The following is an 18,073-nucleotide window of genomic DNA, read 5'->3' as shown; positions in this document are numbered from 1 at the left end:
GCAGATCTCATGAATCTAGGGTTTCTTTACCCCTTCTTTAGTTGGAATATGGAGCATGTGGAGTCCCATTGAGGAATAGACTTTAGATCTGGATCTTGAGAGGTCCAAAGAGTCCCAATCATCCAACTTTATGCAGTCCCATAAGAGTTTTGAGTCTAGGTTTCCATTTTAATAGTTATTTCATCAAATAGAGCCATATGTGCGATGCATGAAATAAAGATGGGACCTTTACGTGACTTTTGGGTGTTAGAAGGTCAGATCTATAAGCTAGAGAAACAGATCTGACCTCAGAAGGTCGTTTGAGCATTTTCATGGAGGAAACTCGCCGAGTCCATGAGAGGACTCGACGATTCGGATCGTGTTGTTCCGCGATTCATGATCAGTGGTAACCCGTCGAGTGAAAGGTTAACTCGATGAGTCGAGTGAGGCCTTAGGAGGATTCTGAGGACACGCATGGACTCGCCGAGTCACCCGAGTGCACTCGACGAGTCTGGTCAAGGTTGGACCGTTGACTAGAGTTGACTTTCGTTGACTTTTAAGGTTTGGTCAACAATTGGACATTTGGACCATTGGAGGGGTAAAATGGTCTTTTCCCCTTCTGAGAGGGAAGGGATTAGTCTCACCTTTGAGAATCGTTGTTAATTAAAGGTAAATTATTTTATATGATTAGGCGGAGGCTAGATCAGTATTTCGAGTTCGAGACTTTCCGAGATTACCCGAGGTGAGTCTTCTCACTATACTTTACCTAGAATGGTAACTATGTGTGACCGGAAGGTCTTATGTATTTGTATGAGTTATGTGACTTATGTGAGATGTTTACTGTGATATGTATATGCTGAATGAATTGGGTCGGAAGGCAAACAGAGTTGGGGCCGGAAGGCAAACAGAGTTGGGGCCGGAAGGCAAGGCATGGTAGGGCCGGAAGGTCTACCAGAGCTGTGGGACCGGAAGGTCCCACTGAGACACATTGACCGGAAGGTCATGCGATGCTATAGCCTCGAGAGGCTAATACGTGAATGTGGTATTTTGGGGAACTCACTAAGCATTTATGCTTACCGTGTTATGTGATTTGTGTTTCAGACTTTCAGGTACTAGCAAGGATCGCGGGAAGGCGCCAGCATGATTTGTACACACTGGCAGAGGATTTTGTAAATGAGATTCTGGGATGGTTTTACCGTGATAACATTTGATACACTTGAGTTTTGAGATGATTTATATGAGATATGTTATGTTTGAAAAATGAAAATTTGTTTTAAATTTTCGCGTCGTTACACCCTATCTTCTCGCCCATCCGTAATCCTCAAGGTAGTCGGGGAAGACGCACTCCCTGCTCCTCCCCTCATTGACGGGCAGGCGGTCTTCTTGTGGCCCACCTGATTGCATTGGAAACATAATGGGCTTGCCCCCTGTGGGCAGTCCCTGCTGACGTGACCATCACTGCCACACTTGTAGCAGCCTGAACCCCTGGAACGAAAAACTCCCTCGTGTAGTTTCCCACACGTGCTGCACTGACTTCGGCCCTGCCGACCTACCAATATCTGATCTGAAGTCTTGGGCCTCTTCCCGGGACCCTCCAAAGTATACATCTGATCTGACCTTCTCTTCGCAATGTGCTCCAAATCAATTTCCCTTTCCCACGCCCTGGCAATCATAGAGTCCAGGGTCGGGCATGCCAAGAAGCTGACATGCTCCCGAATATCAGCTCTCAACATGTCATGATAGCGGGTCCTCCGCATCTCTTCATCCCCTGCATACTGAGGCACCAATAAGGCCCTCTCCCGGAACTTGGTGGTAATCTCCGCCACCGACTCCGTCGTCTGTCTCATGTTTAGGAACTCCCTGGCCAGCTGCTGAAGCTCCACAGCCGGCGCAAACTCCGCCCTAAACCTGGTCATAAAGTTGGACCAGGTCATAGCCTCAATGGCTGAGGCTCCTAAGGAATCACCAACTGACTCCCACCAGTCTCTAGCTCTGTCCCTTAAGCATCCTGCAGCAAATCGAACCTTCGACTCCTCAGGACAGAAGCTCATCAACTGTGCAGACTCAATGTCTGCAATCCATCTCCTGGCAACAATGGGGTCCTTCACCCCGTGGAAGTTTGGCGCGCCACTCCCCCTGAAATCCTTGAAGGATAGTGTGCGCGATCCTGACTGGCTGGATGCCATGTCACCCCGAAACGCTCTGAGGCGATCCTCCATCAGCTCAATAATCCCTTCCTTGATCGACTCGAAAATCATCGGGGTCGACTCAAGGATGCCTCTCGTGATCTCAGACGCGATGAACTCGCGTAGTCCCTCATCCACTGGCTCGGAACCTGCACCCGAACCTGATCCTGAACCGGATCCTGATCCTCCTGCCCCGTGTCGCGTAATCATCACCATTCTGAAACGAAACACATAATTGCCAGGGTCATACGTAACCTCATAAGGTCTCACATACTACAAGTTTCTTGGTTCTATCTTGGCCCTCCTTGACTCGAGTACGGATCCTCTGCTTTCAGTAGTACGAGCCCATACTACCTTCCACATCTATCCGTACTTTCCTCAAGGATTTCTTCGACTTCACCAAGTCCCTTCTACTTCTGTTGCACTCTACCACTCTCCTCCTAGGCTTTCCTAGGTTCCCGAACCACCCAGTCCTCAGCTGCTGAGAGACTCTTCATGATGCCAATTTACCACTACATGAATACCATCACATGTGGCGAGGCTCAAATAATCCTTCGAGTAAAAGACTCATCCCTACAACGGTTAGACTCAAACGAGAGCTGTGCAGTATGGTCAAATCCAGCACTCTGAGATTATTCAACCCTGGTCACATGTGACTTAACGTATTCATCTAGTAGTTAACTCCCATCACTCGAAATCCGACAAAGCACAAAGCAAGCAGCATTCAGACAATGGAAAATCTAACCAACATATTCCAATCAAGCTATCCTCTACTCAAGAGTTTATACATGCAATTCAAGGGCTCATACAATCAGGCATAACCTAAACAGGCCATCCCACTGTTAGCTGATCAGTTCTAGCATGCAATTCTACGAGTTCACATAAGCATACAAAGGCATCTCTCCTAGATCCTTAGCCATAATCTAGCATGTGAATCACATAATCATATCATATCACATATCAAACATGTATTGGTATTTTGGGAACCACTTACTTGAGCTCGGTCGATTGCACGCATCACACACCTTGTTCTTTTCAAAGTTCTTTTCTCTTTTCAAAATACTTTTCAAGTTCCTTTTTGGAAATTTTCATTTCAAGTCCTCAGTTTGAGTCCAGACACACCCGAGGGTGTGCCCGAATCCCTCAAACCAAGGCTCTGATACCAATATGTAACATCCCAAAATTTAAGGCCAAAAATTTCGTTTGAATTAATTAAAAACCACTTAGTAAATCTTGCTCAAACATTTAAAAACATTCTTAATAAAACAATTATCAGAGTTTTAATCCCAAAGATCATCTAGTGCGGAAAATGTAGTGCGATGCACTGCGATCGCCCCGAGCTCCTTCCTTGGAACAACATCAGTACCTGAAACAAATAGCTGAAAGCCGTAAGCACGAAGCTTAGTGAGTTCCCTAGATACCACATACCATACATATCAACTGATCCATACACGCCATACGTAACCATGAGCCATACATAACAAGCATATCCATAATCAAGTAAGGTGCTATGTGTCAAACATAGTCTTGCTGTTATACCACGTGCCGCACGTGGTCTTTCCTGTCAAGCCTGGGGCCACTCCTTGGGTCTTACAGACAAGTGCCAAGGGCCACCCCCTGGTCTTCCATGCAAGCATTACAAAGACAACTATACATATTACTCTACTAGGCTACTCAGCATACAGTGTGCCAGGAGCCACCCCCTGGTCTTTCATACAAATAGCATACAGTGTGCCAGGAGCCACCTCCTCGTCTTTCATACATATTGCCTAGGGCTAACCCCCAGGTCATCCTACCATACATAATAGCATACTGTGTGCCAGGAGCCTCCTCCTGCTCTTTCATGCATATTGCCTAGGGCTAACCCCCGGGTCTTCCTATCATACATAATAGCATACTGTGTGCCAGGAGCCTCCTCCTGGTCTTTCATGCATATTGCCTAGGGCTAACCCCCGGGTCTTCCTATCATACATAATAGCATACTGTGTGCCAGGAGCCTCCTCCTGGTCTTTCATGCATATTGCCTAGGGCTAACCCCCGGGTCTTCGTACCATACATAAACTAAATGGGCCAGCATTGTGGCCGTAGACCCATACAAACAGTGAGGAGACTCACCTCGCACTGCTGAAAACTCGTTGAACACTTCTGACTGCTAACCGGTAACTTCTGAACCGCTGACCCTTCGGCTTCCCGAACTATCAATACCCAAAACAACATTTAGACCATAAAGATCCAAAAGCCAACCCTGGTCAAATTTGGTCAAAGTGAACATCCAGTTGACCTGACTCGCCGAGTTGGTCTACCAACTCGTCGAGTCCATACTCCTCCAACCCCATACAACCCCGAATCCACTCGTCGAGTCTAGCAATAACTCGACGGGTTCTCCTTCAACCACCCAATCGGGACCAACTTCATCCGACTCACCGAGTTCATCCTTGAACTCGTCGAGTTCATCATCCACATATGAATGTGTCTAGTCTGTGATTCGTCGAGTTGTATGAACAACTCGTCGAGTCCATCTTCATAACTAAGGAGATTGCCTTAGACTCTCCGAGTTCTTCCTTGAACTTGTCGAGTACGATGAACTTCATGACCATTATGGACTCGGGCCAACCGAGTCCCTCTCCAAGCTCACTCATACCCTTAACAGAAGGGTTTTGGGGCGAGAACTGGCCTGACTCGCCGAGTCCCACAACTGACTCGCCGAGTCTCTCTATGTCCAACACTATTCAGACGATTTCCAACTAGCTTAAGGCATCCAAGACCCAGATCTGGCCTCCTAGGGTCGGGATATCACACCAAGCCACTACCTTTGCACCCATGCATGGCCCTTTTTGCTCAAAAGGCCAAAACAACTCCTTAAACTTTGCATGGAGAGGTATAATGGAATAAAGCTTCCACCTTTATGCCTTTACTACTCTGAACACCTCTAAATCTGGAAGAATCTAGCTTGGGGACGTCCAAATCCCACAAGACATCTTTCTTGGACCATAAACTCCATAAAAAGGGGCATAAATGGATCTATCAAACTAGAAGTCAAGGTGAAAACTTGATTACCAGAAATGAAGATGATGAAGCAAACTTCCTGGATCTACAACCTTTTCCTTGGACCTTCAACCTCCTCCTTCTTCTTCTAGACTTCAAGAACACTCTAAATCCTTCAATAAAGGCTCACACACTCAAAGAGAACACTAGGGTTTCGTGGGACAGGTTCTGGACAATGGAGGCTACAAATGAGGCTGATAGAATGAGAATAAGATGCTTAAATAGGGCACCAACTCCCGATTTTGGGTTTTCCCAAAACCTGGCCAACTCGCCGAGTCAGTCCTCTGACTTGTCGAGTAGGTCACTTAACCCGCGACCAAAATCGCGCTCCTACTCGTCGAGTCACCCATCTACTCGACAAGTCACTCCCTTATCTTGAGGTTTTCTTTCCTTTCTAGGTCTTTTAAATTCAGGGTGTTACAATAGTGAGCTAAGCCACCTAGACAGTTACTCAGACGATTGACAGCTAACTGGGCGATCTTACTGCCTATTGGCGATCCAACTAGAGGGTAACGCGCCTAACAAGTATTAACCTATAATACTATAATTTATTAATTCATATGGCAATCTAGCAATGAGATTTGGATCTTTCACTAATCTCAATGAATATCTAAAGTTCTATCAAATAAGGAGCAACAATGTAAGATCATATCGGAGGTAGGGTCCGTTTGGTGTACAATGTATACTGTTTGGTAATCCTATTTTAAACACGTCACTAGATCTAGCCTAGACATCATCCACGTAAGTAGATCAATCAATATTATACCATAATTACTGACAAATCTTATTTATACATTCATAATAACGACTATGAATATAAATATAAGTTACACTAAAATCAATATGAGTATAGCTTAACTTACATAGATTCTCTAGCAAAAATCGGAAATTGCACTGGCAGCACCTCGATACCGAACACTTCTTTCTGCCTAACTATCTTCTATCTTAGAGCCTTGCTAAAAGAGAGATTCTTCACGACCCCGAAATTACCCCAAAAAGTCGGTCTAGAGAGAGAGATGTGAGAGAGGTTTGGTGTGGAGAAATATCAAAAAATAGGTATAGAAGAGATCTTCAACTCTCGTTTGGATTGTTTTTCCTAACAACCTACCGATTTCAGTTTTAGTTTCTATGTCGAACACTGTTATGCTGAAACTTCGAAAAATCATAACTTGCTCTCACGAAGTTAGATTTGGGTGTTCCTTATATGCACGAGTTCGCCTTTCTGATTACTACGACTTTCATCAAGACTATTTATCATAAATAGTCTTCTATCAAAACGTCTTCTTACATAACTGGTCGTTTATATTGTAACGCAATAATGAGGTGTTATCAATGATGTTATAATAAACGAATCAATGAAAGATACATTTATATTATAACATTAGCCTTTTTTATTAGAACATTTTATTTCCAGTTTTTTAATTACAATTACTAAGATATTGTATTTTGAAAAATCTACTCAAATGCATCAATGAAAATTGTACTGTAGTTAGATTTTGCTATCATAAACAAATATATAAAAATACGTTACCATTTCTTTTGTGTTACGGATTTTATTTACAACAAGAAAAGCACCCAAAAACAAATAATCTTACGGTAATTAATAGTTTTGTCCAATTTTGGATACCGTGTGCATTTGTGGTCCGAAATTATTAACTTTAACAACTTTGCTGTTAACTTTTTTAGAATGACATTTTACCCTTAGAAACATTTCTGCAACTAAACTACAAAAACCATTTATGCATCTCTTCTTTTTAATTTTATTCACTTACTATGCATTAATTCTTTTTTTAAATTTCTTTTATTGTATTAATTATTTTTATTGTATTATTATATATTAATAAATATTATTTTTAATATATAATATTTATATATTAACAAATATTAGTTTATTGGATTATTAACTTCATTTAATTAGTTTTTTTTAAATTATTTTCTAAAGGATTAACTCTTTTCTATATGATTATTATATATTAATAAATATGATATTTAATATATAATATTTGTATATTAATAAATATTATTTTATTAGATTATAAATTTCTTTTAATTTTCTTATTGGATTTATTCTTTTTATTGGATTATTATATATTGATTAATATTATTCTATTGGATTACTAATTTCTCACCCGTCCCACCTCTCCTAATTTATTTTAAATATTTTGAAGATACTATATTTTGGACAACATTGTTTAGTTGCTTTTTATGCATAATTTTAGCATATTTTATTAATCATTTTATTAGCTTTTAAAATTTGCCTAAAAAGCTGATTTTAATGCCATTCTCATTATTCGATTTATAAAATCCGTACTGTTTTATGAATTGATACTATGTAACACACATCAAATTGAACGTTGTTGGGAAAATTCACATAAAACTTAATATGATCTTTCAATCTATTACTAAGAGCTTTTTTACAATAGGTTAGTAAGGTTAGGTTTAATTCAAAAAGCTTGTTTTGATTCAACAATTTGGTGAATGGAAGATGCTAAAGCTTACTAGTATCTTCAAGTATAACTTAGACTAGAATTCAATTTGACATCAATTTATAATTAGCTTGCATCAATTAGGTGAATAGAAATCAGAATTGGATTGCTTTATTCTTTTTATGTCATGGAATAAAACATGATTATTTTGGTGTATTTATGGATTAAAACTAAGTCCCTGAAGTTCGACTTTATTTGACACTGTTATTATTAATCTTACATAATATGTGTAAATATGATTTATTGTTTGATGGATTTGACACCCATCAAACACCACCACCATCACTCAGTCCGACAGTAGTGGGATGACTGAGATTTTTTATAAATAAATAATGTTAGTGGTGATGTTGTCATAAAAAATTTAATTTAATAAAAATGATATTAAAAAAATAAATAAAATAAATTAATAATCCAATAAAGTAATATTTACTAATATATATATATATATATATTATATATTAAAAATAATATTTATTAGTATATAATAATCCAATATAAAAGAATTAATCTAATAAAAAAAACTAAAAAAAATTATATAAATAATCTAATAAAGTAATATTTATTAATATATAAAGATTATATATTAAAAATTATATTAAAATATAATAATCCAAAAAAAAGTTAATCCAATAAAAATAAAATTAAAAAATACCTACAAAAGAATAATAATCCAATAGTCTTCCATTAAAAAAAATTTAAAAGAAATATTTAAAAAAAATTAATAATCTAATAACATAATATTTATTATTTTATCTTTATCTTTACTATTATATAAAGCATTTTTGGTATTTCTTGAAATTTAAGAGGTACCACACCTACTACATTACATACAATCAATTTGTGCTTACCAATCAATTCATCATTTTACGTTTGGGAAAATGACTTAAAAAGGTAATGAAGTTTCAAAAATATACAAAAAAGACCAATGTTTTTTTAGTACACAAAATACCATTAAAGTATATTTTTTATACACAAAATACCAATGAAGTACACATGTGTTTAAATAAAACCTTGTGGGAGGTAACGGAAAAATGTCTTAAAAAGGTAACAAAGTTTCAAAAATGTTCAAAAAATACCATTATTTTTTTAGTAAAAAAAATACCATTGAAATTTCCAAAATGTTCAAAAAAAAAACCATTGTTGTTTTTTCAGAGCACATTTTGTTAACTTCGTTGTTTCCGGATTATATAGAACACAGTTATCGGAGATTAGTCATCGTCGTACTAGTTCACACCAATTGTGTACTATCTTTCATTCCATCACTCGATCAATTTGTATCTAAATCCATATTTAGGAATTCTCATGACATAACGCCACACTCGTTTCTCCTTTGTGTCTCTCTTGTGCCGCAACACTAATGAACGACTAACCTTGATGTATAATATGTGCATCTATATAACGTATATATGTTTTAGGTTTGAGGCATTTAATGTGATCGAGAATCAAGAATGTTTAACTAATGTTATTACCCACTTACTTCTCTTGTTACCATAAGAAGATCGAGTGAAGGAATGAAAGAGATTTGCACAATTGTTGTGAACTGATATGACGGTTCATGATCTCCGATGATTGCGTTCTACATAATCCGACAACAACACAATTAACAAAAAGTGTGGTATTCTTTAAACATTTTGGAAACTCCGTTACACTTTTAAGTCATTTTCCCATTTACTTGAAGTACCTGGTTACCACAATGTTTTAGTTGAACACATGTGTACTTCGTTGGTATTCTGTGTACAAATAGTAACATTAATGATATTTTTTGTACTAAAAAAACAACAATGATATTTTTTGAACATTTGGAAACCGGGTAACCTACAATAGCCGGTAAAATGGTATTTTGTGTATTAAAAAAAACAATGGTTTTTTTTTTGTACATTTTTGAAACTTCGTTACCTTTTTAAGTCATTTTCCCTTTACGTTTCACAAATTAAATCGCATTATATATATATATATATATATATATATATATATATATATATATATATATATATATATATATATATATATATATATATATATTAAAGGACATGAGAAGTTTCAACAGGAAACTTCTCTCCTTTATAATTTTACCACATATTTTTACTTTTTTATAATTTTGCCACTAAAGTTTCAAAAAACTTTTCCTTTTTATAGTTTTACCACTTTATTTTTACATTTTTATATTTTTGCCACTAAACTTTCACTTTTACTTATTTACAACCATTTTTCTTTATTCTTTATCATTTTCGTCTAACGTATTCTTCTATCATTTAATTTTTTTTTCTAAAAGGATTTAGTTGTGACTTTTCTCACATGTTTTTTATATTTTCTCAAAAGTGTTCCGTTTCTTTAATCCATTTACAGTTTTGTCTGTCATTTTTCAAGATTATTCTATTTTGATACTTTTTTTCCTTCTATTATCAACCCGAACTTTTTAACATTCACACTTTCGTCACATGTTTTCTAAAAATTGCTAAATTCAATCAATTTTCTTTATTTTTTTTTAATTTTCGTCTATCATATTATTCTATCATTCTTTTTTTTTACAGAATGACCCGGTTTGATAAGCATTCATACCATCTTTCCATTTAAATATAAATTAAACAATAATTTCTATTCTGTACTCTACAATCGATAAATCTCTCAAACAAATATCAAAACCCTAATCAGAAGAAACGCCGACATCGCACCTCATTCGCACGAGTCTTCGTCCCCATCACCATCGGCAGTGAACCACCACCTGATCTCCAACCTCGCACCACCGTCGTTTCTGATCGTCGTCTCGTCTCGTAGAACTTTTTCTGGCAACGCCAACCGATCAGCATCCGTCATTCTCCCTCTCTCTACCCTAACTTGCTCTCCATCCCCGCCACCACTCATCGATGCTGACCACCACAGCACTCATCAATGCAACCACCAGTAAAACCCGTTCCAATCGGATTATCGAGGAGAAGAATCCTGAATATCTGATTCCAAAAATGTGGATTTAGGTTCAACTGTAAGGTGTTCAACGTTTTGCTTCATTGAAGTTGTCACTCGAACCAGCAGTACATCACCACACATTCTTCTTTTCTCGCACCAGCAATCGATGACTGATCGTCGATGTCTAGAACCACACTGTTAATCTTTTTTCGAAAAAGGTAATAGATTTCTTATGTTGATTGTTTTCCCCTAAAAGTATATATCAGTTTGCCTTTTTTGGTTTTTAAATATGGTTATTTTGCTTATTTGATTTGTCAGGTCTATGGAGTTCATGTCGACATTTTGCTTCATTGAAGCTGCGACTTGAACCATCACTGCATCAGCCACCCTGTTAATCTCATGTTGAAAAATAAGGTAATAGATTTCTTCAGTATTTTATTATTTTCCCCTAAAAGTATATATATATCTTTATCTTTATCTTTACTATTATATAAAGCATATTCAACATTTCTTGAATTTTAAGAGGTACAAGATACAAAGCTTTTTGTATAAATCAATTATGCATAACAAAACCATTAATACTTACCAAACCAAAACTTTAAATACTTGAATTAAGGAAGGTTATTAAAAAATTAATTTGGAGCAAAATAACAATTTTAAAATATTATATCCATCAAAATAAGTTAATTTATATTTCTTAAACTAGATGCCTATAATAATTAATTTACATCAAATGTATAAACATACAATATAAATATAAGTTCTAAACATAAATATTTTAATTAAAAGTGGTAATTTTTCTTATTACATAATAACTAATAACAAAATCTAATAATTATTTCCCGTAAGAAAACTATTAGCCCAAAAACCTATTTATCGCCGCTGCTTTGCGCGGGCACACATCTAGTATATATATATATATATATATATATATATATATATATATATATATATATATATATATATATATATATATATATATATATATATATATATATATATATGCTTCATCGGTCTGATACGGATTTAACTATTTAGTCTTCCACCAAGTATTACAGCATCCTTATTACATCATTGCAATTTCCATCGGATGATATAAATTCTAATAAACATAAATATATGAAAGTATATTGCTATTTCTTGCAGGTGCTGTGGTGTATAATGCCTATATTGATGGGCTGATAAAGGGAAGAAACTCACAGAAAGCTGTAGATATTTTTCATTGGAATTGTTTTTTGAAGGGTCCTTACCACTATTTTATAACCTATTTCATATCATTGGAAAATTTATGTTGAATGATAATTATTCTTGGCTTTTTTCAACTTCTTTTCCGTGGGAGGAAACATTCTAAAAAATGACATAGTGGTAGATAGATGGATTTTATTTTCCTGAAAGGACATCAATTTAAAATTTAAACCAATATTTTTTTTTACTATAGTCAAATAGGTATTAATTGAAAATAGCAACATACTTTTCTTTTTAACCTAAGACAACAACATACTTTTACTTTTATTCTTAACACAAAACAACACCATATTTTTATACTTACCATAAAAACAATGTACTCTTAACTCTAACCTACAACAACATACTCATAATTTTAAATAAAACCATAAACATATTTATATTTGTTGAAAAAAGTATGAATCTAAATACAAAGAAATTTTCAACGGGCTTTGGTTTATTTGTTCATTATCAGTGTTGTCAATAGCGATCATAGCGATCGCTATAGCGATTAGCGAGGCGATGCGATGGTATGTCGCTATGTGATCTGTAGCGACAAAATAGCGTTGTAGCGATGTTTTTTTCCCGAATTGCAAAATTGATAGTTGAAACATGTTTTTAGCGATCGGAATAGGTCCAATGTGTGATTGGGTTCGCCAATTTGGCGTTTGGGATTGCCAATTTGGAGAATCAATCGCCGACTTGGAGATTGGCGGGAAAACCATCTCGACTGACTACATCCGACTCTATGGTTTCTTATCTGATACTTCAAATAATGCTTCCAATAGAGTCAATTGATTATATATTTCATTCTTATATTCCTATTCTACAATTCTCTCTCTGTACTATAAAGAAGAATTGAATAAGGAAGAAAACTACAGTGAGTTTTCTGATTGTTCATGCTCATTGTTTCCAAAATCTTATGCTTTTGATTCCGTTATTTTGTTTCTATAGTGAATTTTGGTGAATTCTGATGTTTGACTTCGTGCTTATAAGCTCATTGACACTTTAACTTGTGAATCCTATTTTAGAGTGTCAAAATAACACTTTTGTTTTGTCATATTCATGTTTTAGAACTTATTTGAACTAATAATATTGGTGTTTAGCTTATTTATTAGCTATAACTGTTAAATAGGTGTAGCTAAACTAGTATTAATTTTTTTAATAGGCAATCGCTAAAATGAAATAGCCGTCGCTATTTCATCGCTATCGCTACGTAGCATATAGGTAGGTCGTCGCTATTACCTCGCTATCGCTATCGATAACACTGTTCATTATAGCATCACACTTCATCCCTTCCAAGTAAAACAACATACTTTGAAAAATCTACTTACTTATAGCAATGTCATCCAAATACAAAAAAAATAAAAAATCTCTATAACTGAGTAGATTTTCGCAAAGTATGTTGTCCTAATAAGAAAAGAATTACAATGCTATATTGTCCAACCAATACAATCATAAGTAAATTCCAAGTGTATTCAAGGCTAATTTAGTCTTTTTTACAAATGGTGAAGCTTTTATTTGAAACCATGTATTTGTTTATGCAGGTATAGGATCACTATAAATCCGTAGAACCACAAAATGATTTTATCTGATCATTCATTGGATGTATCCAACCGGAGGTGGAAAAATAAAACATTAACAAAACACGGAGAAGGAGCTATTCGAGTTATGAAGACATTTGTACAAATTGAAGATGACATTTGGGGAACATAACATAAAATGCTTTCTTATGCAATGGAACTTTTTAAAGGGTATATTTGTCATTTTCTGTATGCTATCTCATTCTCCTTTATTTGTACTTTCCATCAGATGAGTTTGAAGCTAAGGTTTTTTTTTTTTTTTTTTTTTTTTTTTTTTTTTTTTTTTTGTCAAACAGAACATGTAGCTGTTTGAAAAAGAAAATTCAGATTAGTGCATCGGAGTTAACTTAGGGGCTTCAATCCTCTGTTTTGAATTAAAATACACATTTTGTTTTTGGTATTCAAAAGATTCATCTTTAAAATCCATGATTGAGATTATTTTGTGTTGACAAGGTGCTTTGTTTTCTTTCATTGGCATCTTTTTGCTGCAATTTATATATATTAAGAGCATATGCATACTTCCCTTCATATATATATATATATATATATATATATATATATATATATATCTTATGTCTTTTAATTTTGTTGTACTAATTATGATAATTATTTCCATATCCCCATGATGAAATATTTAGTAATCTGAATATGTACATGTTATTGCAAATGTGGTGCTCCCTTCTGCTTCCTATAAGCATAAGGTAGAGGAATCACAATTTAACAACTACATGTCTGGCTGATAATAGGCATTCTGAGGGATATACATTTATCTATCATATCGTATGGAAGTCTGCCTTTTATTGTATTTAAAATCTGGATTCTTATAATTGTAGTTATTTATCCATTCATTGTTGTTGCAAAGCTGGTTTGCAAAATCCAACGATGGGTTCTTTTTCATAAGTAAGTTTGTATATTGCAACCTTTTCCTAGATTCTAGGCTATGGTTAAACTTTATACCAGTTGCCTAGCATAACTACAATTTAAGTGATATGCTAAAAAAGCATATCATTTTTGTGTGTATGACAAAAAATGTTGTGTTGAATCAACTTCGTTTCTCTATTTTCTCTTTAGGGATCTATTAAACTATTTGTGTGCATTCCCTATATCACTAAAACAAAAACAAAAAAACAAGGTTGAAGTTGATGAAAATATAAAATCAACACATAATATTCAATTAATGGATGGTAGTTATTTTGGGAGCTATGATAAACATGCTCTAGCTCAGTTAGTTTTGATTGTGTTAATCGTCTGATCATGTAAAAAAGATTGTCTTAAAAGTTATTAAATAAAGTTTCTTAACGATTGATTACATAGATTAATTGAATATGTATTTAACAATTTGCTTGGATACTGGCGGTATCTGGTGACATTCTTTATCACCAAGCTCTTTCTTTTGTTAATAACTAAGTGTGAGACCGTGTAATACACCAGTATTTTTTAAAAAAAAATTAATATATTTTGTTAAGCATTACATGTTTAATACTCCCTCCGTCTTAAGATTATTGTCCACAGACAAAAAACACACAGATTAAGGAAACCTTAATAACCATTAACTTTATACAATAAAATGTCAATTTTGTCTTTACTTTGCATTTAATGTTCTATTAAATGCTTAGTTGGTTAAGTAATAATGAGGGAGTATTTTGGTAAAAATGTTATTTATTTTTAGAATTGGACTATTATTTTTGGACAAACCAAAAAGGAAAGATGGACTATAATTTTGGAACGGAAAGAGTAATATACAAAATTGAATTTGGAAAGAATATCAATATTAACTGTGAATGAACCAATTTTTGCAAGGACAAAAATTCAGGATAATTTGCTGAAACCTTGCAAGTCTAGGTGACAAATGTCTTCTCAGAAACCGACGCCTGAAGAACGTTAAGACAGGCGCTCTCGTCATATAAGTATGGTTATAACGACTCACATAGATAATACCAACATAATAAATTTACGAAACACACATACTCTACTCATGATACGAAGCACAAACTATACAGTCACTATTTTACGATTAATTTTCACCACTCAGGTCTTAGGGTTAAGGCCGCACTTTTTCATTAAACAGAAAATACATGATTTTCTGGGAATCTCTCTTTATACACTATCAACAAGAACACACATGCTTTAATACAAGATTTGAAACAAAACTCGCAAACTATTTTTTACAGGAAATATCAGATTTCCTGGAGTTACAAACTAATACAAAGCTTTTCATATAAACTTGCTTATGAACTCACCAACATTTTATATGTTGACGCTTTCCAAAATAACTTGTATTCTCGGGAGCTCGTTAAAACATGTTGGCAGCTAAGGAATGTGGATATTTGTTGTATTTTTGTTCTCACCATACTTGATATTTCTGCACAAACACAATGATGTAAACTATGTTAGTTGTTACATTTAATGTATGGTGATGATGATGTCTATGTTTCATTTATATACACTTGTTATGATATTACAAAATGAAGTCACCCGCCCCTAGATGTTCCGCTTTCTGGTTCGGAGGTGTGACAACCATCCTCAGAAGATCCTCATTGGTCATCTTCCACATCTTTGATGGGTTTTGAGCATAACAACATTCCTATGGTGCACATGCAACCCTAATGATTTGGATCTAGGTTTTTCTCAAATTATACATGCAAATAATTAATCCAAAGCATAAACCCTAAAACTAGCATGCTATAATCGAAATTCTCAACATAATAAAGATTAGAAGAATATCTTTTCCTTGTAGCTAGTAGATCTTGACCTTCAAGAGCTTAGTGCTTCAATTGTCGCACCTCTAATGAGTCACAAACACCAGGTAGCAATGGAGGAATATGAAAGAGAGGTGAGAGGCTCCAAATTTCGGCTGGGGTTCTCTAAGAAAGCATAGGACCCGAATTTGGGAGCCAGAGGGTTCCTTTTATAATTGAGGCTCCTAGAGTTATCAACTTGGAACCCCTAATTCCATTGCTTAGGCCCTAAGCAACATATGGATCCCTATATGGAAGCCTTGGACGATTTACATAATCAGTCCCCATTAATTTAATCTGTCTCTTTTGATCACTAAATTAATTTTAAATTAATTCTTGATCATTACTAATTAAATAATATGATTTCTCAACAATATATTATTCTTATAATCCCCTAATCTAATAAATAAGAGCATTTTTGCCACGTGGCATTCTCTTAGCCCCCTCCCCTCGATTTTTCCCGCTCCTATCATCTAACTGATTTTCCGAAATTGCCTCTGCTTCCTCTTTTATCTTTCTTTCTTGAACTCCTTTGATTCCGCATCCATTTGAAACCAAATCAATTCAGTGAACATGAAATTAAAAGATGAATATCTCCGCTTTATCGCCACCGCTCCTACTCCACTACTGTTCTTCTTCTCTCTACGAATACCGCTTATCTCATTTGTAACTTACAGACATAGATTTCCTTTTGCAGAAAATCCTAAATTCCTCTACACATCTTCAACCCCGTTTCTCCCAAATCTCTTCGGTACCCCTCCTTACACTCTTCAATCTCCGACAGTCCTCTGTAACCACCAGTCTCCTGATGTCATCGCTACCGCCACCCTCCTCCTGATGTTGTCTTTACCTCCACCGGCACCCCTCTACCGTCCCGTTTCTACCTTAAGTCGAAATAAGAAACCCTAACTCTATCTCGCTGCCACCATCAACACCACCATCACACACCGTTTACTGGAAACCCTAACCCTAAAATGGCTCCACCATCCCCACCAGGCACCACTTAATATTCTGATCCTGAAGAACATGACCTGTGAAGCTTTTCATTATGATCCAAGAACTAAAGTTAGCGAGTACTGAGGTAATTTTCTGATTACCTAAAGGTTTAATTTCTTTCCAGAAGGTAGCAACGAGTTTGTTAGTAAATGTTCAATTTTATAGATTTATTCCTTTCATACTTCTCATTGACGATATTTTTTCCATTCTTTGTCTGACTTTTAACAAAGAAATGAGAAGAAGGGTTTTGTTTCTTCAGAAAATTTTCTCCCTCGACAGTTTCAGGTATATGGTTCTTCATCTCGAATTTATCTTCCCTTCTTTTTAATATCTTAAATCTTAGAGTAATTTTATATATACAGATTGAGTTGCTCTATGATTTTGCTTCTATATGTTTGTTTTTAGTCTGAACTACAGGAGTTTAATCCCCCTTTCAATTATTGGGAAAGAGTTGCTCTATGATTTTGCTTCTATATGTTTGTTTTTAGTCTGAACTACAGGAGTTTAATCCTCCTTTCAATTATTGGGAAATCGAAGGTTTATATTGTATCCATAGAATGGAAACATGTGACAAGTTATAAAGTTGGTGTCAATGGTTTTGAAGTCACTAAGAAGCATGATGTCTCCAGGTTCATTTTCCCTAATTTTACTGACACATGATATTAATTCCCAATGATATTAACCAAGTGATGTTTTGTGATAGTTTTAAATTTGAGTTTTGAAACCAATATCAGAAAGAGAAAATCAGCCCAAAACTTGAATTACTCTCTTTCAAAGGAAATTTGTAATTTTTTATTCTTATTCAGATGATAGGTTGAAGGATGAGAATTGACATACATGTTCTTTAATGTTTTTGATGGGAACATGATGCTTCGGATTGTCATATTTTGATATTAGTAATTTAGTATATATAAACCATGTTGCATCTAATC

The 18,073-nt window shown here is 35.2% G+C and overlaps 1 long non-coding RNA gene across 3 annotated transcripts; it reads left to right on the top strand.

Annotated features, from left to right (window-relative positions):
- Positions 1-10,309: 10,309 nt before the first annotated feature.
- On the top strand, positions 10,310-13,898 carry LOC145109354 (uncharacterized). 3 transcript variants are annotated; one of them, XR_013708958.1, is made up of 5 exons: positions 10,310-10,818; positions 10,919-11,014; positions 11,747-11,842; positions 13,372-13,578; positions 13,704-13,898. It is a non-coding gene; the product is annotated as an uncharacterized LOC145109354 (long non-coding RNA). The 3 variants fall into 3 exon arrangements; XR_013708959.1 differs by lacking the exon at positions 11,747-11,842; XR_013708960.1 differs by lacking the exon at positions 11,747-11,842 and having other exon boundaries at positions 12,993-13,578.
- The last annotated feature ends 4,175 nt before the right edge of the window (positions 13,899-18,073 follow it).

The sequence above is a fragment of the Lactuca virosa genome, chromosome 4, assembly GCF_052849685.1.
Source record: "Lactuca virosa cultivar CGN04683 chromosome 4, Lactuca_virosa_CGN04683_v6, whole genome shotgun sequence".
Taxonomy (NCBI): domain Eukaryota; kingdom Viridiplantae; phylum Streptophyta; class Magnoliopsida; order Asterales; family Asteraceae; genus Lactuca; species Lactuca virosa.
Note: the sequence above shows the minus strand (reverse complement) of the source record. Positions and strands in the feature narration are given on the sequence as shown.